General features: G+C 46.5%; 1 protein-coding gene across 3 annotated transcripts in view; it reads right to left on the reverse strand.

Moving 5' to 3' along the window:
- NEXMIF (neurite extension and migration factor) overlaps window positions 1-22,685 on the reverse strand; it is a 173,705-nt gene extending 151,020 nt beyond the window's left edge. Inside the window, exon 1 of one of the 3 annotated variants that reach the window (XM_032702059.1) lies at window positions 21,809-21,909. The gene's annotated coding sequence lies outside the window, so the exon portion shown is untranslated. Of the gene's footprint in view, window positions 1-21,036; window positions 21,261-21,808; window positions 21,910-22,608 lie in introns of those variants that run through there. The other 2 variants (XM_032702060.1, XM_032702061.1) reach the window with 2 other exon arrangements.
- Between the last annotated feature and the right edge of the window lie 4,619 nt (window positions 22,686-27,304).

Raw genomic sequence — 27,304 nt, forward strand, 5'->3', positions numbered from 1 at the left:
TAAGGATCAGTGGACAACAAACTTCCACTGGAGACACAACAGCCACAAGCCAAAACCTCCAGAAAACATCACAGACACAACAGCCAGTGGCCAGAACCCCCAGAAAACCTCCCAGACACAGCTGAGCAGTAACAAACCTGCAAGATACTAAAATAAAAGAATGGTGTATTAAGTGATGTGGTAACTGCAATTTGTCATTTAGCACCGTGAATCTATGGATTTTAATGACAGGGTCTCATTTACATTTAACAATCAGTGTACTAGAACATTTCTTGGGAACTGGGGATATTTTCTTGTCTCAGTAGGAATATATAGAAATTCCTTTCTGATTAACAACGGAGTAAAGGAGTTCTGCCCTCAAATCTCAGTCCCTTGGTTTCTGTCTAGAGCTGGATGAATATCAACACACCAAACTGCAATCCTGACAAGAAAGGAAAATTCAGCTGTTTGTAATAATTATGTATTTAACAATTCTTCCACAAGAATAACATTATAAAGCACCTTTCATTTTATTGTTCATTTATACCACACATCTGCTTTAAAAAACATTAGCAGCATATCTTGTTCTTAATGATACATTTTGGATGTGACTTTCAAAAGCATTTACAGCAATTTAGGAGCATAAATCCCACTGATAGTCAACAGCATTTGTGCCCTTAATGCCTTTAGCCATTACTGAAAATCTCATTCTTTTCCAGAGCTTTGGAGATATTCCAGAGGTCATACATGTAGAAAGAAATGGCAAGTGTCACAAGGTATTTCATGTTTTACTGAAATGCTATGCAGCTTTAGGACAGGCATCGAGAATACTGAATACACGTATCTAAAACAATAATGGGAAGTTTAGGAAGAAGGGAAAAGTTTCAGTCAAAATTAGCCAGTGAATTTGGGGATAAGGTTGCTCTTTGTTACATTCAAAGGAGCAAAAGTGGGATTCTCATTCTTTTTTCTTCCACTGGCTCATGGGTCGAGCTGCAATGTGACTAAACAGTTACAATACCACTCACCACCAAGTACCAAAACATCCTCTCCCTCTTAAACAAGAACAGTCAAAACTTTAGGCCTTTGTTACAGCTAAATTAAACTGCTAAACACTTCAACTAGGCCATTTAAAATGCAAATTTTTGGGCAAGTCCTAATTAGCTTCCAGCAAGTACAAGAAACCCCAGCCTTGATTAACAACCACCTCACTACCTGCACCCATCACTGGAGATCAGAAATTAGCGTGCAACTGCAGAAGATTTTAAGTTTCAAGTAAACGTGCAATTTTACATGGACCAGACAATCAAAGAATCCCAGAATGGTTTGGGTTGGAAGGGACCTTAAAACCCATCCTGTTCCACCCCCTGCCATGGCAGGGACACCTTCCACTAGCCCAGGTTGCTCCAAGCCCCGTCCAGCCTGGTCTTGGACACTTCCAAGGGATGGGGCAGACCAGTTTGCAGTGGCTCTTGTAGCTGTCACTGCTTCAGGTTTTCAAAGACCATCGAAATAAAAATCACTTCAACAAGATTCATGGATGAACATCCACCAGGTCCTATTCCAAGGAACAGGTCAATCTCCCAGCAGCTGTACAGGAAACCTGGTTGCACTGCATGATTTGACAGGAATACACAAGCTTTTTTTTGTCAGATTACATAACCTCTGCAGCCTGATTCTCATCACCCTCACTGACATCCATGGGAAGTGAGGACCTACAGCACCTTTACACAACTGGACCATCAACTTCCTCCTCTCATTTTAACCTTCTGTGAAAAAAGGATTAAGACTTGTTGATGAGCATCACCAGTATGTAACAGGGCCACAGTGTTGTTTCTGCAGCCAAACTGGCTCAGTTTGATGGATACCGGGAGCATCTAGCACTTGTACACAACTGCACAGACATGATGTTTCTGTGGTAAACTTCTACATATTGTAAAAAGAATTTTTAAGAAGCAAGTGCACAGGAGGTTGTTCACAACAGACTTGAAAGCTGTAATGTTATTATGTCATCAAGTGAGAAGCAAGAGTAAAATAGAAACTTCCCAGTGAACACAAAGAAAAACTTATGCTCCAAACATCTGCTTATAAACTGCTTAGAATCAAGCTTTTTACAAGCTTTTTATTCCCTCCTGCCCCCCTTCCATGCCATCACTTTTGTCTTGCTGATTTAATTTCTTGAACATTTGTGCACACTTACAAGTTTGACTGCATTACTTGCTTAAACCAACGACAAACTCTGGGAAGCTGCATTAAGGAAGGAGACAGACCATAATGAATTTTATGGGGTGTGTCTCTCTCTCTCTCTCTCTCTCTCTATACACACCAACATTACAGGCTACTGTATTCTGCAGAAGGGTCCTGCAGGCAGTCAGTCAGTCCTGCTCTGTGGGAACAACTCAGCTCCGGTGGCTGCCAGTGCCAGGTCACTCCCAGCACCTCCCCATTACCATCTGCAGTCTGAGACGCTGCCTCCACGCCAGGAACACAAAGGATAGAGGCAGGGGAAGCCAGGGAGACAAATCAAACAGCCAGGCAGTGCCCAAGCTTTCCTGCCAGCACCTTTCCAGGCCAGTGTGACCATCCAACCCCGCGTGGATCCCCACGATCTGCCAGTGACGGCACAGCCGCTGGAGCCGGATGGTGCTTTCCGAGCTGTGCAATTCCATAATCACCACCACTCCCTTTGCTTCTCCTTAAGAGCAGCTCTTGACCTGCCAGATGGCTAAACCCATTCCACAATACTCAAGAGACACCACGGCCAAAGAGCATCCCAGACTAGAACCGTATTTCTTGTAGACGGCAGAGTGATGCCCCCTGCACCTCCAGCTCTCCCTTCAGGCACAGCCTATCATGCCAAATTCTTTTGCTGTACTCCCTTCATGCCCAGGAGGGCTGGAAAGAAGACAGAGCAGCAGCACAGCTGCAGAAGACAAGTGGTCATTCCTCCTGCTTTGGCTGCCACCTCAGAGCAGGCCAAGGAGTCCCAGGGCTGCACTCTCCCCCAAACCCGATGGTCTGGGTCAAACACACACATCTGGCAAGTGACTTCTAACCCTGATTGGAACTGCTGATCCATATTAAACAAGCTGTGTATCGTTTCCACACGACCTTGATTCCTCCTCTTGCAGTTGTGTTCTGGACATACTTCAGATATAGTCTGAGACGCTCTCAAGAGAACACGCTCGAGTTGTCAAATCGAGACCTTGAACAGACTCGCTGCAAATACACTGTTCAACTCAATCCTTAATTAGGTTTCATTTTTTAAAGTAAGGCTTCAACAATTAGCTCAGAAGAAACTGTAAAAGCAGATGCCAGGCCACCAAGGACTTCTCCCACACACATCTCTACTAGCTACACATTCCTACCCAGCTCTTGCAGTCCATCACCCTCCTGCCACCCAGCACGGACACTTCCCTGCCAGGAACTGCACACCGAGGGAACTATGGACAGGAAAGAGAACTGACACCTGCTTTGAGCCAGAAAAGAATCGTACATCTTCTTAATGTCTGATCTACAAATGAGGGCTTTATTGTTTTCATAATTTATACTGTTTATGCACACAGTTTCATAAAACTCACCACTAACAACTCACTTCCATAATTAACTGAAGTAGGTGGAAACCGGAGTAAGGTTTAAAGAGAGGTTTCATCAGCCTAACTCGTTCACTCAAAGGTGTCTTAAGTGAGCCATGTACCTTCCCCGTGCTGCCACTGCCCTTGTCTGCAATCCTGCTGCCGTGGGGAACAGGGAGCACTTGGCATTTTGGCACTTCCAGTTTGTTCTCTCTATTTGTCTGCATACAGACAGAACAGCCACCCATGGGAATTAGCAAAGGTTTGAGTTTTAACTCCAAATCTGAGCTTTAAATAGTAATTTTAAAAACTCTCCTACAATGTTTTGACTTTGTAAAACATAAAACTCCTTAGATAACATGTATAACCACTAGGAACAATAGCTTAAAAAAAATAAAAATAAATAATGATTTAGGACTAAACCCTAATCACACTATTAATACCTTGTCTGTGCATTTCCTGCTCTGACAGGAGCCTGCCAGCAGTCCAAAAGCAACTCCAACCCAGGTCAGTCAGTGAATTGTTGCCCTGGCTCCACATTTTCCGTGGCCAGCACAGCAAGCCTGCCCTGGGGGGACTAACAACAAGGGTGGAAACATTCACTTTATTCCCTTCAAAACACAGAGCATGAGTTCAACTCACTATTAAGTTCCGTAGTTGGCTTGTCCTCTGCCTTTTTCCCCCAGAACTCCAAGATGTTCAACCATGTACTCCATGGACACAACCCCCGCGGCTTCCAAAACAACAGACAACTCCCAAACGTGCTGCTCTGCTTTCACCACGCCCATCTACACCAGCAGCCACTTCTAGAACAGCTCCAGACCCTTCCATTGAATTCTGTAAGAGCCATACTCCTACAGACAGACAGGTGCTCATATTCACTTTTCCTGAAACATCTGTCTGAGAAGTGCTGATTTTAATGGTGTTATTTACAACTAACAATGCTATAATCCATACAAGCATGAGTTTATAGGTTTCTTTTCTGCAGTAACGTTTATCTGACAATAATTTTGTGGATCACATATTTACAGAGCAGGGAAACCTGGTCACCAGTTTCCACTGAAGTCCCATTAAGTGGCAGGCAGTGGTACCACTGCTCACCCATCCTCACTTCTTCAACTCAGCCACCTGAAAATTCAGGTTTCCTCTCCCTCCTTTACCTTTATGTCTTGTTTTATTGATGTTACTAAAACTAGTCATCTTATATGTATTTATCTGAAATCCCTTTCCATTGAGTTTCCATGAAACTGTCTCTATAACCCTGCTATTGTCTCATGACTTTTTTAAGCTTACACCAGTCACTCTCAGCCTGCAAAAGAAAACTGGCAAACTTAAACTGAACCACCTCAGTTCTCATTCAGTTCCAAAGAGAATCCTGTTCTTGCAAAACAGAAACGAATACTGGACAGTCCTGGACAACTATGCCATGCTCTCCAGGTGAATTAAAAATTAATGAAATCCCAGATTTTGGAAGAACAGCAAGAACTGTAGAGCCGGTTTTGTTAACCTTGAATAAATATCCTGAATAGGAGTAGTGGAAACACAAAGAAATCGTGGAAGAATAAGAAATTGTAAGAAATCATGCACTTAGCAAATGGTTTCTCTTTCCTGCACACATTTCAGGAAAAACAAGGCTCTCTGTTAAAATGAGCCTATTACATCACTGTCACAGCCAGCCCGAGCAGGGCATACTGTCATACCTGGAGCTTTTTGACTCTTCATAACCAAAGCCCTGCCCAAACCCAGCCAACTCAGAAGGAATTGGCACAAACTACCAAAACCTTTTTGTTCCCCACAACTTGCTCCTGTTGCTTCCCCAGGAGGCACCGAGCTCAGTGCACCTTGAGATCACAGGAAGGCCATTCTCACATGAGCAAGGCAAATGGACACTTCTGTATTTACTCACAGACTACACCTGCCCCTCACACTCACTTCAGCACCTACTATACTGTGTTTAAATGATATGTGGGTCTACAGGCACCTGGATTTGCATTTTGACATATTTACTCCAATGCTGGCAGGTTTGATGCATGCTTTCCAGAGGCACATTTTTAAAAATAGAGCAATAACACCTTGTTCTTACTTAAAAGTTTCTAAAATATTTGGGTAGACAGAGATCCAATTCCAGGCTTTAAACTGCCTGATAGACCTTGACAACAGGGTTGGCTTTTATGCATCATCTTGTAATGCAATAAATTTCACTTGAAACATCCTCACCTGTGCACCAAGACATGTCACTGTGATATAGAAAACCTGACATGGAAATAAAAATAAATTAATAAATTAGTTGCTCAGAGAACAACTGTCTGAAAAACACGCCTCCTATGAGAGACTCAAGGAGATAATCTTATTTTGTTTATTGAAAGGTAATTTAAGTGAGGAATAATTATGAAGTACAACTAATCAGGCAGCAAGTAATTCAAGAGTAGAGACAAAGGCATGAGAGCTGATAGCCACAGTCCTCCAATTTCAAACTGGAAATGCAGTTAATGAAAAGCTGAGATTCCAACCTGAAGTTAATATTCTACCTAGAACGATGGCATAGGAAGTTTTGAAGGTGTAACCTGAGCACCCAGTAACAGAAAACAAACAGAAGAACCTGACATTGCTCAGTTTTTATTGCCTGTGTTTCTGCATGCCTGCTTTTTTGAAGATCAGCGTCTTACAGAAACTCTCTCCCTTTTTCAAGCTCACATTGTTTGCCAACCTTCCTTCTCATCATTTAGCCTCATAATTCCCCCCTTTCACTTAGGCACTCTCTGCCGATGGTGTTCATGAAAATCCTCTGAATTCTTACCCTTCTCCTCCCTTTCAAACCCTCCACACACAGACATTTCTTCTTAACACACAAACATGTGAATCAACACAATGATTTGGCCACTTCCCATTGGGGAACATCACCAACATCCAGAACAGATTCAGGAAAATACATTTTGAATTCCCAGCCACCGCTCCCCGTTCAGTCTCCCGGGCCAACAGGCAGGTGCCCACACCTGGAGCACGACCTGACACTCAGAAAGCTGCCAGGACCAATTCTACACACTGTCTGGAGGTGCTTCCAGCCTACCAGCACAGGCTCTGTTCCTGGGAAAGGAAACCAGTGTTTTCAATAAAACCCAGTCTCTCCTCTGCAGAATACAGCTCTCTGCATATATCTGCTAAAAACATCTCAGTATTTCTCCACCCCCCTCCCCATGTTTCTCTTTTTTGTCAAGCTCTCCAGCATTTGTTCTGGGATCTAATTAAGGTCCCTTATCACCATGGCAAGAGGGGGCAAGGTCTAACAAAACAGCATTAATGAACTGATTGTTTTCATTGGGCACACACAGAGTTCTAATCCCCAAGACTGGAACATATCTGCAGTTGGAAAAAAAAATTAAATCTAAAGGAGTCTGTGTTGTTTACATTTTTACAAGACTTTAACTAGAAGCCCTGTAAAACTGGCATAATCCAACAGCACCTCAGAACTTATTTTTAATGGGAGATTTATTCCTATCAGAACAGGCAGCTTCATTTGGTTTCCTCTTCCGAGCATATGCAGAACTCTCGCACCTACCACGTGACTCTCGTTCAAAGGGATGAGCTTCCCATAAACTTCATTACTTAGATGCCATTTTATAGGTAATTCAGAACCTCTTCCCACCTTTCTGGGTTATTAAATCTATTAACATCCCAGGATACTGTTATGTAAGTACTGCTCATCTCCATTATGCAGCAGAATTAGACGAGAGCGATTAGAACCAAGTTTGCCTTGTTTCATCTCATTCTCTGTGTGAACTCAGACACCAGAAGCAAGACAACCTCCAGGGGATGCAGCTTTGATACTGAACAGAAAGACAAGCGAAGGAGAATGGAAGAAGTCCATGAGTGGAAAGTAAGGTAGGCTGATGAGGTGAGAGTTGTAAGGGAGATGGTACAGTTTTCTTGTCCTGCAAGAGTAAATTCTTCTCTGCCTTCATCTTCAATCCAACTTCCAGTCACACCCAAGGATTTCAATACCACCTACAGTCAGCCTAGACGACCCCTTGGAAGGATCCCCTCCAAGAAATGTTTGGTTTAAATGCTACAGAAAGTGTTCCTTTTAACTCTACCCCCTCCCGTTGCTTTAGGTTCAACTGGCTTCCCAGATGCTTTTTGAAGAAACTGCTAAAAGAGGTTAATATTTTGACAAGAAATCAGTCCTGTCCACAAGTAATCTGCAGAAAGATCTCTTCACCTTTTACTAGAATAGGAATCTTGAAAATAGTATCATGAACATTTTAATTAAGTGTGCTAGCTCCTCTATGCCATTTAAAGGGGAAGAAGTTTTACAGCCCAAACTCTGAAGGTTGCCTTATTTTTTCAGCACTTCAGAGTATGCAATTGAGACATGTGGGGTCTGTTTCCCTCAAGGATCTAACAGCTGGCTGGTCCAAAAGGCTTCATCTGCACTTGCATTGGAACTATTTGTCCTCAGAGAACATGCCAGCAGTCACCACCCTGTCTCAGTGCTGGAGATAAGGAAGTATTTCTCTCTCAAGATGTCACCTCACATCTCCAGGTCCATCCCTCCGTGCTCCTGTTCGCCTGCCTGCTTCCCAGCTTCCTCTAGAGACACAGATCACACTGTTAAGTGCTGGAAGGATCCCTCCTGGTCTAAAAACCTTCTTTAAACAGCAGCGATGGTGGATCGTTGCAAATATGTGTCAGTGCCTGTGTGACCCACGGGCGCTGCTCCGCCAGGAAAGCACAACCAGGAGGCTCCAGCAGCACAAGGCTTCTTGTCTCCTAGTCACATTCTGTGTAATAACACACATACTGAAAATCTGAGCCTCAAATGCAGGATAAAATACAATGTTTACAAAGCAGGATGCATACTAGAAGAGTATAGGGATACAGCACAAAAGCAACAGGAAAAATGTGAGGAAACTCCAACAGAAGAAGAAATATTTTTGCTAAATAAAAGGTATTTTTAAAGCTATACTTGTAATAATGCTCAGCACTGAGAGACTTCTTCAACACACTTTTCGTACCTTAACTAATTATCATGACACTCCTGGGAAGCAAACACATCCATATTAATAATCCCATCAAACAAGGGGGGTGAGCAGGACAGACAAATGATGCCACTGTTGTATGGCCAAGAGAGAAGCCAAAGTCAGTGCTGGGGCCAGAGCTCAGTTCGTTGGCTCAGTGAAACCTCCTGAGCATTTTAAATGCAAACCCACTTCCCTTGTCAACTGTTCTACTGTCATCACACATTTTGGAAAATAAAAGCCCATGCCACAGATGGGGACAGTGACTTTAGCTCACTGCTTCAGATCCCATCTACTTGTTAAACACCTGCCGCCCACCTTGGTCCCCTGCCCTTCGAGACAGTAAAGTATCTTCTAGTGGGAGCTGTTCTGCTCAGAAGAGCATCAAACAATGCAAATAAAGCTCATCATATGTTGTTTGTTTCCCCATCCTCTCTGCGGGAGAGAAGCATGTGCAAGAGTTGTGATGTTTTTTAATAAATCTATGTTTGCAGGCAGTGTGGCACAACAAGAACACAACATACAACTGCTAAGAACACAAATACCAGCATACGTGTTTATGTAGATGGCAAAGGCAAAGCAACACCCTCACATCCCAACCTGCCTTGGTTTTGTCACTGTCCTTTGTCATGGTCCCACTGACCTGAGCAAGTACTTGTTACATGACACAGGTTTTTGACACAGTGGATTAAGACAGAAAGTTTTGCTGTGTTGAGGAGGAAGCAACACTGCCAGGTGCAGTCTTATCTTGAAGCCTCGTTAGGTCTTATAGCTATCATATGCACAAAGCACTTCCCTGAAGACAAAAACATTGAATTTCATTCAAAATTAAGCAGGAGGCTGACAAAATAAAGAAAAACTTGGCTGGGTTGCAGTGGGTGCAGCACAATGGGTACAACCCATCTTTCTCTTCCCAGTCCCGCCTAAATGCTGAAGACTTCGTAGAATCACTTAGGTTGGAAAAGACCTCCAAGTTCAAGTCCAACCACTAACCCAGTGCTGCCAAGAACACCATTAAACCATGTCCCTAAATGCCACATTTTGGACGTTGACTCTAATAACGTTTCTTGTACAAGAGTGCTCAACCTAATTTTATTTCAGGCACAATTGTACTACAACTATTTTTTATTAAAACACAGAATTAGTGGCTAACTTAACAAAATAAAAATGGCCATGAAATTCAGAATCAGGGTATTCATCAGCAAATCAGTGATTTTTTGGCTCAAGCTCTCCCCAAATGTAAATTCACTTACACTGACAAATGCCACAGAATTACAACTCTGGCCTATTGGCTGAATAAAGTCAGTGTGATTCCAAATGATTCAAAAGGCCAGGAGCTGGACTTGATGATCCTCGTGGGTCCCTTCTAACTCAGGACATTCTACGGTTCAATAAAATTCCAGAACTCCTGTGCTTACAGAGACTCTCTACCCTGCACATACATTCACAAACTAAGTACAATATATAGAGGTAGTAAACAGATTTGTAATGGGTGTCACTTATCCCTGTCAACTGCGCTGATGAATAACACTGCTAACATGGCTCAGATCGCCCACCAACTACAAATCACAGCCTTCCCATGTCCAAAAGCCACGTGCTTCTCCAATTATTGCTCAAAACTAATTGTCAGATGTCATTTTCAGTCAGCAGTTTCTTCTTCCTTCCTCCTCCTCCTCAATATATCCCTTTTCACGTGTTCCCCACAGCACCTGACTTGCTCAGCCATCTTCCTCCCTCCCTCCCTTACACACCCAGGCATCATGTCTTAGACCTAATCTCTCCTCACAGCTTTTGAGCAGAACTCTTCCAGGCAGCTGACATTTAAATAAGCTCTGTATTGACTTTCCTCTGCTGTATCTCAAGTCCTCCTTGTTTTCCTTATGTTCATATTCTGACTCAGCTGCCGTGCAGCTCCTTCCGAAGGTAACGGCAGTGCAGCTGGACTGATAATCAATAAATACCATCACCCTGCAACCCCTCAGAGACAGAGCCCACGAGGAGATTCCCCTCTCTTCCCATGCATATTCACTATTTTGGATAAACTTTAAGAAGCAGTAGAATGTTTCTCCCAAATCTGCAGTATGTCTCAGACAACATGAAGCCTGTGAACTTTCCTTTAACTCCCATTAAACCGATACAACTTTTAATTAAAAAAGTAATTTTGAAAAATTGCTTGTGCGGTGCAGAAGGTGATGTTCACACAGCATCACTGATCCCTGGAGTTCCGCAGCCTTGAGTTTAATAAACTGAATTTTCAAAAGTAAACACAGCTTGCATCAGCACGAACCTTCTCTTTTAGCCTAATATTTTCCATCCATTCCTCGTTTAGCCAGAGGAGGACGTTTTCAGAGCTCCACGCGCTCAACATTGCATGGGTGTCACTGGACTGGAAAGGGAGACAATTCCCAGATGCTGGAGCTTTGTCCAACAGCCAGCTGAGGAAGCCCTGCCTCTGATGGAGGGAGGGAGGGAGGCAGGGGAGACACCCCTTCTCCCATCCAGGGGGTCACATCCACACCCAGCACCAGCAGGGCTGTGGGACAAGGGCTCCAAGGCACAGCTGTGGGAGCTGAGGAATAAAGTCACAGCCCACCTGCTTCTCGGTGAAGGAAACTCCAGAAAATTTACACCTGAGCCTCTGCAACCCCACACTCACACAGCAAGCCCTGCCTCCTACAACTCTAAGTCAGGATTTATTTTGCCTAATTCGTATTTCCTATAGCAGGTAACCCAGCAGGGGGGGAGGGCAAGGGGCAGAACAAAAGCAAAATAAAAATCAAACCAAAATACCTTGCCCTAGGCAGAAACAAGTAAAAAACACTCTCAGGTTTCCTTCTGTTTGTTTTTATAACTGTTTACCTGGTCTTTTTGCAAGTTCTTTTAAATGAACAATTTAAGTTATCTTTAATCCAAGACTTCAAAAAGATGCTCCATGACAGTAGGTGCCATTTCCTCCTTTTCTCTCCTCTTTCCCCCTTATCAATTTATCCCAATTATCCTACTGCCCAGCACACAGGCACAAATGAGTGCTAGGAAGTGAAGATTCTTGGGTTGGTTTCACAACTGCATTTCTAGCAGGTCATTAATTGCCCCATGAGCTGGTTTGCTCCTCTATACAACAGAAGAGGTGGGTTGTGCAGCAATATCCATGGTTATAAAACAAATACTCTGTGAATCAAGGAACACTCTGCTCATCTGAAACACCAGGCATTCTGATACTATATAAAAATAAATATAACATCGACCATTTTCACTCTACTTCCATTTCTACTATTTTAAAACTTCTAATGTTGTCAGAAATACCAAAAGGAGAACACTTCATGTTCTCATGCCCATTCCACCGGGAAATGATAGGCCTGAATGCAATTTTTTTCCTTCTGCTGAAACCCAGTATATTTCTAACTGTCTCTCCTCACTCAAACCTTCACAAGAAAGCAGCTTTAAAGGTGATGTTTGCAGCTGCAGTGACATAAACACTGAAACATCCAGTACCACCCATGCTGAGTGAGGTACTTCCTCTTCACATCCCTTAACTCTAAGCATCACCACTGATTATCCTGCAAATCTTAATTGTGGACAACGTTTTATTAAATATACATTTGGATTTGGTCTCAGTTCCACAAATATTTAAGCATGTGCCTAAACATTAAGTACTCCACCAAGTTCAGATTTTAGGCTGTCTGGTAACACATTCAACAAACTCCAGAAGATAAAACACATTCATTCTTTATCTGAAGAGCTCCACTCCACAGATCAGCCTTTCGGAGATGTGCCAGCTTCGACTCTAACAAGCTCTTCACACTTTTTTAAGACTAATAGGCTCCACATATTCATCTCCAAAGGGTATAAATTCCCTTCCTCTCTTTCTCTTTTAAATATGTCAGGCAACGTTACAAAAAATAACATCTGTGCCACAGTTATGCAATAAGCAGCACGAGAACCATGAAACTGCACTTAATAAAGAGTGGGCTGAATTAAAAAATAAAACAACAATAACAACAAAAAAAAAAAAAAACAGGAAAAGAAAGTTTAAAAGTTCGCTTTTAAACCTTGAGATTAGGGAGGTTTTCAGCACTACCTCTCTTTCTCTTCCTTGCTTATTCTAAACTCCCTGTTCTGCTGTCCTTCTTCATTGGCTATTAATGAGAGGCCTGACTATACAGGCCATGAACACAGCACCATCAGACTGAATCCAGCTGGAAAGGGCTGAAGCATTCAGTAAGAAGGTGAAGAATCCCAAAAGTGGTTTTACTATGTGTGTACATTTTGTCAGAGTATAGCAACAGCACCATATATTCTTTTCTTGCAATGCTTAGCAAGCCTTCTCTTGTCATAAATATAGGTCAACAGAGCTAAACTCTGTTTTTGCCTCAACTCCCACTTTAAATGCATAAAAAATTAGATTTTTAGGGAGCAGAATGAAAGAAGTGGTGTATTTCATGCTATTATATACTCAGCCAAGAATCCCAAAGGCTTTCTTTGGGCTTTAAAAACAAAACAAAACCCCTTGGCATTTGTCAGACTAAAACCATTTTTCTTTGGTCTTTGCACAACCATCCTTTCCAGATTTGAATAAACAACATCAAACAAATTATTCTGACTTCCATTACCATGCAATGCACAAGAGTTGTTCAAGGAGAGACAAAGCAATGTGTAAAACCCCTGGGGACTCCAAGGAGCTTCCTGCATAGCCACCATCAGATCCGGAAATACTCATTCCAACCTCTCTACTACCCTCTTGTTATTTAAGCAGCCTTACATTGCCCAAAAAAGAAATTACTCAAACAGCACAGAGATCAAGTTTAGGAGTCACCACCACAAGGTATGGCTGTACCCATAAATACATGTGAGGGAACTGAAGATATTAGCAAAATAACAAAAATACTGACTAAACACTGAGCTACACATCAAGTTTTCAACCTGACTCTTCAGTTACTGCCACTTGCAAATGTAGGTGTGATTTAATGCAGCCCCTTCAGCAAATGCCCAGGCCTAACTAAATAACAGAATATAATATATAATAATATCCTTAAATATAATTATGTATTATATAAATACAACATATTTTTACATATATTCTGCAAATATAGTAATACCCTTAAACTCTCTTTTGTTTTAACATCAGCCCCCAGAATGCAGGGTGAGAACTCGCAGATGATATTGTCAGCTGCAGATATTTTATGCTTATTACACGTTGCAATGGGAAAAATAAGCCTTACGCTTCCACATTAGGTTCAAGGCCCCACATTAACCATTTCTGATACAATATTTGGACTCCACCAGGCACAAACTTACTGATCACAACCCAGATGAAGATTTTTCCACTCCACACCTGGCAAACAGCTTCAAAGCACAACTGAAGCAGCATTTTCCTCTTCTCCCCATCCCTGAAGCTGAAATGTCACATGTACTATGTGCTCCAGCATCACCACCTACCCTTCCCAGGAGCCACCTTCCTCCATTCCTACTCTTGGCTCTTTGCTGGGGTTGAGAGGGTTGGGGTTGTTTTGTTCTTAAGCCACTCATTTTGCAGAACGTCCCCTCCAGACCAGCTACAGTGGTTAAAAAGTTAATCCAAGATGCTTCTGAATTCATCCTGAACTAACCTTTAGGAAGTCTTAAACCTGTCCTAGTGTTTGTGGTGAGGAATCCAGCATGCACACTGGCAGACTGTGTGTGCAGAAGCAAATACCATGAACAAGAGAGGAAGGGAGGATGTGGTTTACAGGGGAAAAAAAAGCAGAGAGGGACTGGGATACCAGGGTTTGCTTCACACATGAATTGGAATCAGTAATTCCACACACTGGCAACCAGAACCAGTAATTCCATACAGCAGCAACCACATAACAGTCGATGCATCACTCAACAGCTGACTCTACCTCCAGCTCCGCAGCACAGCCAATACCCATCTTTCCTGCAGAGTCAGAAATGCTTCAGAAGGGGGAAATCAGCACTAAACCCTGTTGATCATTAAGCACCAGATCTTAAACAACCGTCTGCAGAAGAAGGGGGAGCTGTAAGTAGCACTCTCAGCTTCACTCTGTACACAGACATAAACTACAAGCTGAAGGTAAACCCCGACACGCGACTTTGCGTTGCCCAATACAGTGATAAACTGTGACACTGAGCCATCAACCCAACCAAAAATTCACCCTTCCAAACCAGAGACTTCTTGGAAATACACTGGACTGCCTGGCCTCCCATTCACCTTCCGAAAGGCTGGCATTTGGAACTGCTGCTGAGGAAGGCACCGCTCAAACCCAGAAAGCAGCAGGCAAGGAATGAGCACAAATTAACGAAAGAAACAGGCAAAATAAACAAAACTCTTTTTCCTGCAGTACAGACTCTCCATCAAATGATAAGCTAACCAGACAAATAAGACAATTAAGTAAGTGAAGGTTACTGGGTTAGGACAAATTATTTGTTCTGCGGGAGGTTTCAGCTGACGGGTTTCTCTGCATTTGCCACGCCTGGTTGGCTTTACACCACGTGGCTCCTCTGCTTCCCAGAAACTCGTAGGCACCGTGGGCTAGGAATGGTCCTAAATGCCACTATTATACATTAGCCATGCTGCTCGTACCATAATCTGCTGAATTTCTGCCCAAGTTGGCACTGAATGCTCAATGTTCTTCAGAATTAATCTCACACACACAAAGAATCTAAGACAAGTCACTACATGGACAGGTGATTTTGATATAGTGGATTTTCTCAGAGACAGACATAAACAAACCATGGGAAATTACTGTGCGTTGCTCCCTCAGAGCCAGCGGTGGCAGGAAGGTAGGAGTTTGCTTGGTTGCTTTAATACGAGCTGAAAAATTGTGGTCAGCAGCACTTTCCCTTCTGATCTTCCCAAAAATTCCGCCCATCCTTCCACAGGCACGGCTATCAATGAAGTAAACCTGTCCATGTCATGTAAGCAGAAGCACCAAAAAAACCCACCACATCACAACTTTTTGTAGCTAAAATCATCCCACTCCACAACAGTTTTCTCCACACAAATGAGAACAGAGACCACCCTGAAGAAGGCAATTTTCATTTTTACTCTTGAGGTTCAGAGAGGGCCAAGATTACCATTCCGTGAAGCAACATGAAGTAAGACCAAGCATCCACCTGTTTTACCACTAAAATACCAGCATGACCCTTAAATTCATATTCAGAGTATATTAAAACGTGACCTTGCAGGCTACCAGAAAAAATGCTGCTCGCTGGCCAAAGAGACACCAGATTCACCTTGTACTAGTTAAATTCCCACCCACACCCCTTCTTTCCATGAAGCAGTTAAGTATTGCTCTGAAGTTATTCAACAACTGTGAAGGTCAAGCATTGTCCTACCTGGCCACTGCCAAACAAACACACCTTTCATGTCAGCCTATGCTTCAGCCACAGCGTAAAACCCCAGCCAGAGGGGAAAACCACAATGAATTAGTAGCAAAGGCTACACACCTGGTCTGTAGAGCACAGCTGGTGCTTGCAGAGGGTCTAACTGACCCAGCAAGAGACCTGAAAGCTGGGGCCAACGCAGTGGATGGGAAAGAAATTTTTTTTTTTTTTTACGTATAAAACTCATAGTTTCAGCTAAAACACGAAAAATTAAAAAAAGAGCTTCACTGGCACTTCTGAAGAATAAAAAAAAAGGATTTGGAAGCTTTAGATTTGAAGCTTCACAAGCTTCTTATGAAAAATGCAAGCTTTGAAAAACTTCTGAAGAATTAATATTCTTACTTTGGGCTCTTCTACTGCCAACGGACTACAGATGCTGTAACTAATAAAAAATAATTAATGCCAATAAACAGGCCCTTCATAAGGCTTCAGCTTCTCTCCTTCATCAAAGACTCAAGTCATTCATTGGGACATTACACAGGAAACAAAATTCATCCAGAGAGCTTGTCTTTTCCACATTTGATTTTTCTGTGCTGTAACTCACAGTCAAAAACCTTCCAAGTGTGAGGAAAGAAATTTGATTTTTTTAATAAGGACACAGCTCCAAAAGCAACTCCAGAGCCTGGCAGAGACCTTCCCTAGAATGGAACTGAGAGCTGGGAGTTTGTGTGCCAGCCCTCCAAAGAGCCCAGGTCCCAGGTGAGAACAGAAGCGCTCATGAAAGAACCAGGCAGGTTCTCAGCAGTGCTCAGGTGAGCTCCACCAACGCACACCCTGGCTTTCCTGAAAGTCTGGCCATGTCCTGCAAGATTCACAAGAGCTGATTTTTCTGATACCAACTGACCATCCAAATGCCCCCAAAAATGCAACAGTCTCAGAGCATCAGACACCTCCTCACCAGATTCAACACGGCAGGAGAAGGACAGTGACAATGCTTGGGTTTCAGCAGGTGAGAAGCTCCTTACCCCAGGAGAGAGGGGAGGTAAAAAATTCCTCAGCTGTTTTCCTTTATTTTAGAAATCCTGACACTTCTCTCTCAGAGGGACTCAGTGGAGAAGGGTGTAGCAGCTCCAGACACCAGCAGAGACCACCACAGAGCAGGAAGGACGACCTTCACCCCACGAACCCGCGCCCCGCGCACGAGGAGCCCTGCTGTGGAACACAACCCTACAGAAGCAAGGTAAGAAAGCTGATAAGTTGGCAAAAAAACCTAACTGGTGTCTAGGCCAAGCGTGCAACCCCTGCTGCTCCTGCCAGCTTCAATGACACGCTGCAGACCAGCATTGCAACACCAGCCAAGGTGACATCCAGAAGTCAAAGCTCTCTCAAGACAGAGGCACTCGTGGTCTCAAGCCTAAGGAAAACAGAGACAGTGATCCCAGTAATGACAATGACAATTCAGAGGGGTGTTAAAACTGATTTTCTAAATTAATGAGCTGGGCTCCAAGCAGAAGCATTGCCAGCCCTGTTGGTCCAGAAGACTGTGGTCCTACCCTCCCCCAGGGCAACAGCAGTAAGTCTGGATAAGAAGACTGATCAGAAACTTCTAGTGACACATCCACCCATATTTTGAAGATATGGCAAAAACCAAAGAAATAGAAGATCAGTGAAAGGCAACAATTAGCCCGCAGAATTTTCTATCATGGGAGACTATTGAGACAAGAGCTTGGATAAATTAAGCAAATAGGGCATCTTGTAGTAAAAAGCATTTTCAGAGCTTTGTAAAGGCCAAACAAGACTGCAAATGTGAGCTCAGACTGCTGGGCACAAATTACCTTCTGAATACTTAAGGGTCAGAAGAAAACTGCCCAGGGACAGCATCCCCCATCGCTGCCCTCTCCCAGATTCCCTCACAGCCAGACCCCTCCTGTGACTGGAGGGCACTGGGCCACAGCCCTGGATTGCTCCCAGAGCTGACGTAGCAGTGCAGACACAGAGCCACCTCATACGTGTCGCTGTTTGGAGCCTGCATAATCACCCAGCTCAGCCCATGCAGGAGCAACATGAGGAACACCTTCTGTACAGAAGAAATGCTCGAGATTTAAAGTTTTAACACAAGCTAACAAACGCCAGGGATGAAAGAAATCCTGGGATGAAAGATCTCCATGACACCTGCTTTGAATAAAAAGACATTGCTACAAAAATATCACAGACCTGCTGGTCTAGAGCCTTTGCTACATGTCATTCCCCAGACATCAATTTGCAATAGAGGCACACAAAAGCAGCATTACACAGATTACATGCTACTCCCCTGAACTGCAAACAAAATCCACCCAGCACTACTGTCACAGTCCAAAGCACCACTGAACCAAAGCCACCTTCTCGTGCTGTTCCTAAGAGGACTTTGTAAGGATAAGGGGTCAATGCTCGTTTGCAGAGCTGACAGCTCCTCCTGCAAACTTCGCTCCGGCTCAGCTTTGCCCAACACTCCCCATTTTTCCTTATGTCCACAGCCAGGGAACTGGTGGTGCCAACCCCCTGGCACTGAGAGCAGGACAGGTTATCCCCAATTCCTGCATCCTTCAGGCAAAGCCCACGCCCACACTTGGATGCTCAAACCAGTTCATCATCTTCAGCATCTGTAACTCCACCACTTTCTGCGCAACACAACACATGGTAATGATTTAATGTTTTGTTGCAACGGCACCCAGGAGCCCTAAAATCAAAAAATCAAAAGGCTGAGATCCCACCACACCCCTCACACCACACACAGGTAACAGATCAAGTGGGTCCCTGTACTGGAACAGCCCAGACCCCCACACAGGTGACACTGCGGGTGTGTACGACCAGCTCGAAGGAAAGAGGGAAGAGCAAGGTACCAACAAAACATGGTTTGCTCGGTTTTATGCCACATGGCTCATTTACTCACTGCTGGCAGCTTCCACAAAATCAGGCTCGTCAAGCACCTGACTGTATACACAGGTAATGATTATAAAGCCAACTCAAGCAGGGCTAAAAGTACACAAAGATCTAGCATAAAATAAAAAAGTGCAGTCCTCTCCCAGGTGGAAAACAGGACTTTGAACGTAACAGGTGGATTATGTAACAATTATTTTGCTCCCAATTCTCAAAATATTATTTTTAAAATACCCTCACAGACCAAAAATTGTCATTACTGAGATGCAATAGCAAATTTACTCTGTTTAACATCCAGAGTTACCCACCCCTCCCAGGGCCAACGACAAACTCAGCTACGACAGCATCTGCACAGCCCCCATGCGAGGACTAGGGCAAAGCCTGGAGTATCCACAGCTCTCCTCCCTGGATTCTGCCCAAGGAAAAGATTATTTCCTAATGCTGCTTTTTGTTTGTGACAGGGTATAAACTTCACGGGGACAGTTCTCTGTTGTGCCTGGGGAAAGCAGCACAGCTGGTTTGTCATCACTCTGGCTATGATGGAAAGGCCTTAATATCCAAAAAATGCACCTCGCATCGATGGTTCTGTCCCACACCAAGGATGCCAACCTGAGCTGGACTCTTTTGTTTGAGAACGCTTTCTTCCCAAGCCTGTGGCCTCCTTGGTCCTGCAAGCACATTTGAGTCTTTTCAAACGTCTCTTTGCAGAGACAGGAAAAAATACACACGTGATCCATCACAAAAACATCCATGAGGCCTCACCATCTCAGAAGAAGAGGACACCATCAAGGCACTGCCCTACACAGACATACTCCCTGTCCCAGCTACAGAAGTTAAAACCCACTGGCCACAATCTTTTCCCTATTTTTCAATCTGAAAGAGACTCCTCAGCATTCAGAACTCAACGTTTAAGTGAACTGCTGGAGCCTCGCCTCCAAAAGGCAACAGCAAACACAAAAAAGCAAAAACAAAACGAGAGAAATCCCCCCTCCCCACCCCCAAAGCCGAGCAGAGGGTGAGGTGCAGAAAGGGAAAGGGGCCCGAGGAGCTCGGGGAAGCCGGCCGGGTGCTCCCCTTTTCTGCCTCCCTTTTATTCCTGCTGAGTGGAGTAACACTTGAACTGGCTCTCTTTATTTGCAGCCGGATATGCGCTTTCAAAGATACTGTACTACTGTGTAGGCCAAGCAGGGACTCTCTTTCTTCCCTTGGTTAAGGCTTTTGGGAAAATAATTATTCACCAGAACTGCCATCGTGAACAGAGCAAGCTAAATCAATGTAGCTTTGTATGGGCCATTGCCACTGCAAAGCAAATACTCCATCAAGACATGGATCAGTGAGAATTTGATCACTAGGAATCCTTATGCACATCTTTGTGTATTTTTAATATCCACCTTATTACTTGGCGTGCCCCTTCCCTCCCCACGCTCCTGCACCCCACCCTCCCCACGGATTCGTCTTGTGTCACTGGCAGCTACGGGGCTTGGCCATGAGATTCACATCAGTAAAAACATCTTAAATACACAGGTTTATTCTCCTTAAAAAATAATAATAAAGCATTGGTGCAGAGGAGATTTATTCACTGAACAGGTTGATTTATTTAACAGACCTGACATACATCAAAACCTACTATAGGCTTACATAATTGTTATCCATTTAGCAGGTCTGGTTTTTTTTGTCAAGTATTTGTTTTTCAAAAGTGATTCACTAAAGAGTGCTGCCTTCTGCACAGCTCACATACCTTAACAAATGCAGTCTTGCATGGGGTATTAGCTGGAGTGACTTTAAATTGCATCCTACCTGCTTGAGTGCTGCCGTTATTTTTTTTAGTCTCTGTATTATTCCATTACTAAACCGCACCAAAAAAAATAATAAAAAAAAGACAAACAAGAAGCACGAGCGTGTGTAGAGCCACAGCCGAGCCCCTTCCCAGCAGAGCCTGCCGTGGGCTCGGTGTTACCGCAGTCCCGCCGTAGCAGCGATCCCAGCAGGTACCTCCGGCCCGGAGTACCAGGATGTTGATGGCTGCACGGAGCTCTCGGGGCCGGCGTGGGGCAGGAGGGACGAGCAACGCGCCGGGCGGAAGCGGGGAAAACCTCCGGGAGGATGGAAGGACCACAGAGCCGTTTTGTTTTCCCGCAAAAGGCTCATTGAGGCCTCGGCTCGCACAGGCGCACCGCTCCCTCCGGCCTCACGCATCCACCCACGGCCGCGAGCCCCCAAATACGCACCCATCCTGCGCGGGTCCCCGGTGGGAGGCGGAACCCCCGGGAGCATCCCCGAGAGCAAACGGATCGCCCTGGCGTTCATCGCCGGTCCCTCACGGCTTGTTTGGGTTCATCTGTCGCACAGTGCCTCGCTCGCTCATCGCGGAGCCGAGGATCTCATCCCACCCTCGCTCCAGCATCCTCCTCGCACACACACACCGGGCACATCGCGGGGCTCGGGGATGGCAGCGCCCGGGTAAGGACCGCACGGACCCGGCGCTCCGCCGCCCGCCAGACAGATGGTTAATTACATTCACAGCCGCATTTTGCGCTGGGATAGAGTTTCAGACAATGAGCCAGTTTTATTTGATTAGCCAGTTCTCTAGTTTAATGCGCGCAGTGACAGCTACTCCCAGAGCTCGGGCTTTTTTTTTTTTTTTTTAATAAAAATAAAAATCCCCATCCCCCCTCCTTTTATTATGTTTTTGTTCTGGCCGAGGCTGAAGTGAGGGGGCCCCGGAGGGGACCCGCTGCCCCCGGGCCCGGCGGGGCGGCGCCCCCGCCCAGCGCGGCACCTGCCCGGGGAAGGGGGGGGGATACGGCGCCAAGTTACCGCCCCCCCGTAACCTCAGACCACCCTCACACACACACACCCCCCGCAACTTCCCCGCAGGCCTCCGCGCAGGCCGGCGCTGCCATCCTGCCATCAGCATCCCCTCCTCCTCCTCCTCCTCCCGCGCTGCCCCCGCGGTGCCGGGGGGGTGTGCGGATGCGGCTCGGCCGCGGCGGGACTCACCTGAGCGCGGGGCCCGCGCTGGAGGGGGTTCCCCCCGCCCGGCGGGCGCTCCGGTTCCGCGGCGCTCAGCGCGGCTCCTCCATGCGCCCGGGGCCCGGCGCGCGCAGGTGGACGCGCCCGCCCCCGGCCCCCGCCTCCCGCCCGGCCCCCGCCCCTTCCCCCTTCCCCCGCCGCCGCCGCCCCACGGACGGGCCCCCCGGCCCCGCGTCCCTGCGCAGGGACGGGCGGAGGGCGGGAGGGAGGATGGGGGGGGGGCGGCTCCCGCCTCGCCCCGCTGCTGCCGCCGCCTCCTCCTCCTCCTCCCGCTCGCCGCCGCCGCCCCCCCCCGGGCCTGCGCCCATTCAGGAGGTGCCGGGCAGCGCCAACGCTGCCATTGTTCGCTCGCAGCGGTACCGGCTCCCGCCCGCTCCCCGCATCCCACACACAGACACACGCACCGGGAGCGCGCACCGGCCATAAAGGGCGCGCGGCCGCGGGCCCGGGCAGGTGCCGGTGCCGCCCCGGGAGCGGGGAGCGCACCTTCGGCGGGGATGCGGCACCGCGGGCAGGCAGGGACGGAGGATGGGCCCCGCCGGGAAGGGAGCGAGGGAAGGGAGGACGGGCCGGGCCGGTGGGGAAGGGACAATGGGAACGGCCCCGGGGGCTCAGCCGGAGCCCGGGAGTGAAACTCGCTCCCAACGCAATCCATCCGGTTTAATTCTCTACACTGGATATGGGAATCACCTTAGGGCTTGCAACAGCCCGTCTGATTTGTTTTCATTATCAGATTATTAATAACAGCGTCTAAAAGTATGCTTTACCTTCAGATGCCCATTAAGAGGAGGAGGCTGCCTCATCTCAGGATGGCTCCGGACTTGCCGAGATGCCGGGCACGCAGGGGAAGGCAGGGACGCACCAGACACAGCCTTTTGCAGAGCGGGAGGGCGACAGGAACAGGCGAGGCAGGAGCCTACACCTACCCAGTGGGGAAGCTTACAATATACAGCCCTTTTCGCAGGACCCCCAGGGCAGCTCGGAGTCCTGCAGCCCTGTTTCTCTGTGACATCCTCACACGTGCACCACGGCCCAAGTTACCGCACTGGGGACTGAAGGAAACTTCTGTTATTCCATTTCGGAATCAACAATATGGTTTAACAAATAGAAGGCAAACCAGACACACCTATTTTGACTGCAATGGAAAAAATGCAAGTTGAGTATTAGCCTTTTATTTAATTTCACTTCGATATTTAAGAGGGGTTCCTAGTTTTAAGTTACCACTTGAGTTCACATGAAATTTTGCTGCCTTTGCATCTTAAACAACAGGTACAGTCTACAGTATTGATTAGGTAATACTGTGACTAAAATATTAAAGTATCAAGCACTTCAGTCGTTTTTCCCACAGCAGTGGAGACCCCCACACATGCAGTAATGAAACAGGAACAGCACATGGAATGCCCTCTGAATTCAGAACACCTTACACGTCAGCGTGCAAAATAAGCAACTAATCTCATTTGTCCTTCATTAAGAGTGGTACCCAGGACATGCCATACAGCACCATGCCATACCCAGTCCTATCCTGAGTTAAGGTTTTCCTCTCCAGCTTCACCACATTCCTGTGGGAATTACACACTTCAGTCCCTGTACCTTTACATACTTGTAATGCTGCATTTTATTTCACTACTACCACCCCACCCCCCCCGCTCCTTTTCTTATTAGAAAGATTCAATTAATATAAATCAGGGTCAGGTGAGACAGCACACCTGGCAGTGCTCACTAAAATAAACATGCAGGTGGTGGTCATGAACTGCTTTCCAAATGTCAGGAACTCAGGGCGGTTTTGCCCTCAGTCTCTGCCCCTGGCACACTCACGTATGGGCTGGTACCTTCCAAAGTGCCACCAAAGGCACACAAGTAAATCTGGCAGCTCCTCTGCTGAGGCACCTCACGGGGCAGGAATTACATGGCCAGAAGCACTGGGACACCAACACCTGGTCAGACCTGCCCCAGCTCCCTGTGCCTTTGGAGAGGAGCCGGCAGCTGTGCCCGGGACTGGAGGTGATGGCAATCAGCTGAGTGTAATCACCAAGGTAAGATTAGACCTGAGCGTGGGGAGAGCCTCATGGAGATGAAAAGACACATTCAATTAAATGAGTGTTGCACCTGGATCCAGTTTAGAAGACGACAACCCAAGTATTTATTTAAGTGCTGTATTTTAGAGGGAACACAAACATTTTAAGGCTCAAAGATTATCCTTGGAGCTGTGATACAACATAATGCCTTTAGTTTCAGTTGTCCACACCCCTCATTTAAGGTCCTTCAGGTACAGAACCACCACAATACTGATCAATTGGCAGCACAACATTCTGCACAGCATCCCGGGCGATCTGAAAAATTAGCAGTCTATGCACTGGGATCTCTTCATGAACTGGCACAAACAGATGTGGAGGGTGCACTGACATGATGGAAGCACAGCTACATACCTTGGCTGGGTATTAATTTTCCAGGCTGTCAAATAGAGACTCACAGGTGCGAGAACAAGGTGCTAAGAAAGCTCCTTTTGGTAGGAGGAGATGAGCAGCCCCCCGAGCGAGGAGTGATTGCGGTGCCAGCCCCGCCTGGCTCTGCCCTGCTGCCCCTCCTCGCTGCCCTCCCACCCTCTCCGGTACCGCCCCGCTGCAAGGGCATCACAACCACTCACCACAGCCTGTGCCACGGAGCAGACATTTACATCTGGCACATCCTGACAGCTGTCTTCACACAAAATCCACGTGCCCAGACATGGGAGCCTCTGCTTGCTGGTCTCTCTAGGAAGCAGGAGTTGGGTCTGAAGTAGAAGAATGTGGGTTATGGCAAAAGGCCAGTGCTGTGGTTGTTTCCAGTTCTCCAAGTGCCCATTTCCTGATCATTCCTTCTTTCCATCGTCATTCTTTCTTTGGTGCATGGGGCCATCACTGCAGCACACCCAATGAGCATTAAATCCTTCATTTGGCATGGCCCAAATAATTTCTGCCATACACAGCCCCCCTGCTAAACCAGAGGTTCACGACAGAGTTCTGTTTTGCCTGTGGCACAAGTACAATACAAATGTGACTTTCAAAGACCTCAAATCCTACACTCTCAGGTGAGCCTGGAAAAACATGGTTCAAGCAGAAAGCTGCCCAGGTGATGTGAGCCTTAAAAACACACTGGAAAATGCAACAGGACAACGGGAGGCATTACCCTCCTATCCCATCCTACTGCAGAGGGCTGGAGAGGATTTCTTCCCTTTGTCAGCATTCCAGAACCAACTTCTGAACAAGAACAGTGTAACATAGACTGCTGGCAGTAAAGGGAAGCACTCTGGGAGGCAGGATGGGGGTTTGATTCAGGTGAGTGAAGGACTCACCCTCTCACCTCCCCCTTCCTTCCCAGGTCCTGATGTGCAATTCAGAACCAACCCTGTGCTGTGGGCAATAACGCTGAGCCTGCAAACAGGGAGTCCTTCTGACTGAGGCTGAAGCAATTCCTCAAGAAGAAACAAAGCTGGAACCATGGACTGTCACAGGCTGAATTTCTCCTTTCCTCTCTGGCACACCTGGCAAGCCCTAGAGCTTTGTCAAAAAACCGTCCCAACCCGCCCAAAGCAGCTGCTCAGCGTGAACCCCCCTGGCTGCAGACACACTCCCCCAGCACTCCTGGCTCTTTGCAGCCCCTTCTCAGAGTACTGTCCCAGAGGAGCTGCAGGAACAGTGCTGCTGCTTAGTCCACACCTTCTCTTGGCCCTGATGTTCCACACACACTCAGGACAAGCTCAAGGCTGTCGCTGACCTTGCTGGACAAGACAAATTTCCAACGGGCCTGACAGAGCTCTGGAGGGACAGAAGGTGAGGAGGGTCCCTGAGTAGTCTCCAGGCCTCTCCATTCCTCGACAGGCTCTTTGCTCCACCAAACACCCACAAAACACCCAACCCTGCCTTGCAACTCCTTCACAACGTTGAAAACCCCCCTGTTCAAGTCAGACAGTTCCAGCAGGTTCACAGCCCCCGAGCCTCCCCTGGCCCCCCACAACATTCAACTGCTGCTGGCGGGCTCTGATCCCCCCACCCTGTTCCCCCCATCTCCCTCAAACATTTCAACTTCAAATTGAAAATCTCTCTCTGCATTGTGCATGTCTCTTACCACGTTTCCATGGCCAAACCCCTCACTACTGGTGGCTTCTGAGCAGCAGGAACCAAAGTTAAGAAAAGCTCCCTCTTGTGCCTGGGCCAGGGTGAGTGCTCTGCAGACAGAAGGCTCTGTGTGCTCTCACTCCCTTGGCAGGAATAACAACCTCGGCCACTTGAGGGGAGGTGACTGGATTAGCAGGGGAGAAAGGAGAAAAAAAAACAGAAAGGGAAAAGGAAAAGCAACCAGGAACAACCAAAGAGGCTCGAGCGTGGCCTGGTATATTTGCAGTGAGCCAGAGCACAGGTTAGAACAAAACCTGGAGAAGGCAAAGGGATCAGGACATGACAAATCTAAAGCTGCTGTGGATTCACTGTAGGTTTGATCTACTCACAGGCAGTAAATCCATGGCCCAGGCGAGGCCTCTGCTGTGCACTGGGCTGATGAACTGCAGAGAGGCAGGAGAGTTTCTGGGTATCCCAGAGTCCAAACCCAGTTGCTGCTTTGGCCGAGGTGGCTGACACCTGGAACTCCTGAGTGAAGTTGGCAGGGCCCAAAGGCTGGCCAGCACTCTTTGATAACAGTGGAAACTCAAATTCTGTTTGACATTTCCATCCTTCCCGTTGTGCTGTGAGTCTGTCGGGGGCAGCTGTACAGACCAGCAGAAAGCCAAGTGCTCTTTACTGCTGATGGAGCTGTTACTTGGAGTGTTCTATAAATTATGTCCTTTCTTTAGGAAACATGGCTCTTTGTGCCTGGAGACACCTTGTGCTTTATGCTCTTGCTTCAAGTGCAGAGGATGCTTCAGTGGTGAGCAGAGGTCCCAGAGAGCAGAGATGATGAAAATAGTTGTTTTGAACCCTGATGGGGCAACCACATACCGTGGCCGCGGAGCTCCTGCCATCCTCAGTGCTGCTTGGCCAGCCTTCAAAATAAACCCAGCCTTAGACAAATGTGTAAAGGTGAATCCCTCTGGCCAGCAAAAGTGGATGTTCAAGGACATCCTGAAACTACTTCCTGAGGCACTGACACCTCAGTGAGTTCCAGGAGCTGGTTTGCAATTCCCCTCTGCCTCAGCCTGCACTGAGGTTCAGCTCTCTTTAAGCCCCATCTAATTATGCAATTTAACTGCAGCAAGAACAACAGTTTTGCTGAATATGCAACAGTCTCTTGATTGTATTTTGATGTGGGGAGAGAGAAGGAAAAAGCTGTTTTGTTTAAAGTTCAAGCATTTCTACAGGACTTGTCTGATGTGGAGAAGACAGAGCTCAGTCTCCTGTGCCTGAAGTCACAGACCTTTTCCTGGTGTGTCTTGGATGCATCCACACCTACCTGAACAGAAAGGAACAAACCTTGGCATTTTTCCTGCCCATT

This window comes from Chiroxiphia lanceolata, chromosome 14 (assembly GCF_009829145.1).
Source record: "Chiroxiphia lanceolata isolate bChiLan1 chromosome 14, bChiLan1.pri, whole genome shotgun sequence".
Lineage (NCBI taxonomy): Eukaryota > Metazoa > Chordata > Aves > Passeriformes > Pipridae > Chiroxiphia > Chiroxiphia lanceolata.